The following is a 1,946-nucleotide window of genomic DNA, read 5'->3' as shown; positions in this document are numbered from 1 at the left end:
GGCCGGGGTCGGTTCGGGCTGGCAGGTGGTGCAGCGGCAAAGCCGGGGCGGGAGGGGGGCTTGTCTTTTTCTCCCCCCTTTTTTTTAGTTTGTTTGGGTTTTTTATGTTTACGGTGAAATCGATGGTGGCACACTCAACCCCTTCACCTGTAGCAGACCGGAGTCTTTGCTTCCCACCGAACCTCCCTCCTCAGTCTGTCCATAGGGACCCTGCGGGCAGTAGGAATCCCCTGAGCCCCCGGTTCGGGTTTGGCAGCCCAGCCTGTGGGAACCCGTCTCACCGAGGTGGGCTGAGTGCTCGCCTGCTTTGCTTGCCATGTATAGTTAAGAGCCTTTGTTTACAGTAGCCATGTTAAGGTGCATTTAGTGCCTCTGCCCGTCTCTGTTCGAAGTCCTTCTTGGCCCCCCCTCCCCCTCCCTTGAAGAGAAATTAGTTAGGAAGTGGCAAAAATTTTGCATCGAAACAATTTTAGCGTTGTACATGGCTTTTCCATCCACTGCCCCAGCGTTTGGCTGTGAGACGCCGGTGCGCAGTGCCTCTCTGTCCTGTCCCCACCTGTCCCCACAGGTGCTGGGCCCGGCCGGGAGCTGGGCTCTGCCCCCCGTGCCCTGCAGGCGCCCAGAGCCGCGGGCCCGTGTCTGCGGCCCCGAGCCCCAAACTCTGCTCGGCTTTGCGCGGGGTGCACAGAGACTCTTGTCGGGGCTGGCTGCAAGTCTCCCCGATGGGAACAGGAATAGAGGGATTGCTCCTGGTTCCAGCAATCCCTCGGCAAAGCAGAGGCATCCAGCTAGCTGCTGTTAGCCTGAGGCTCTAGCATCTGCCACCATTGCACAATTTTGGAGTGCCCGCGTGCCCCAGGTGAGGAAGGGCTGCGGGAAGTGGAACGTGCCATAACTTGAATTTACGTGAATTTACTGCCCTTAAAGAAAACCAGGACGGTCGAACTTGTGAATTTTTAGAAATGCCTCCTGCCACGGGATCTCCTGACATGGGATCCCACTGCTGAAGGAGCCCAGGTGCCACTGGGAAGCTGCCAGCTGCAGGAAGGGCAGAGCTCACAAGTGCTCTTAAACCCACGGGGGCTGGGGGGGTGAGTTACTAGTTTTCTGTGTAATCTCTTTCAATTACAGTAATAATGCTTCATTTTTCTAAAGCATTTTTGGGACATGAAAGCAGCTTTACTGTAAGGGAAGTGATATTTACTTCATTGTTATGGTAATTACTGCCATTTCCTTCCAGCAAAAGGCTCTCAGGCAGAAGGGTGTCTAAAGCCCTACCTGCTCTTAGCTCTTCTTGGTCACCTTTATCAATGCTTATAGGCACATACCAAGGGACATAGATCAGCAAAGCAGCAAAAATAACCACCTCATGAGAAATTCTGACCCTAGAGACTAGAATGTAATAAAATAGCCTCTCCGATGGTGGTGACGTAAATGCTGACAATTAGCAGCTCTTATCAGGGCTTTCTCTTGTGACCCCTCTGACACCTTTAATTTCCTCTCCCAGACTTCAAGTCATTAATCTTTCCTGTGGTTTGCTCGTAAGGCTCCTGGATTTCTCTCCTGGGCTCAGGAGTGAAATTCTTGGCAAGTCTTCCCCTTACTATATAAAAAAAGATCTGATCCAGTTTTGACCTGTTCTAAAAAGTCTGTTCCTCCTTGTGTGATGATTTTTCATATTCTCGCTTATTTTATTTGGTACCTGTGTTTTCACCAGGGACATTTCTGGCACAGAGCCCTTCTTCCCTCACAGGATGGGGTGAGCTGTGGCCGTAGGACTGACATCTGCCAGGGGTTGTGAGGGCCTTGGTCCTATTGTGTTATGAGATAGAGGGGGCTACCTGAGAGTGGGGGGAGGCTGTGACCTGTGATAAGAGCATTACCCTGGTAGCCTGGGTGGTTGCAGCTCTCCCTCCTCAGCACTTCTGTTTGCTTTGTGCTGCAAG

The sequence above is a fragment of the Geospiza fortis genome, unplaced genomic scaffold, assembly GCF_000277835.1.
Source record: "Geospiza fortis unplaced genomic scaffold, GeoFor_1.0 scaffold130, whole genome shotgun sequence".
NCBI classification, from domain to species: domain Eukaryota; kingdom Metazoa; phylum Chordata; class Aves; order Passeriformes; family Thraupidae; genus Geospiza; species Geospiza fortis.
The sequence above is the reverse complement of the archived record's forward strand: the minus strand, read 5'-3'. Positions refer to the sequence as shown.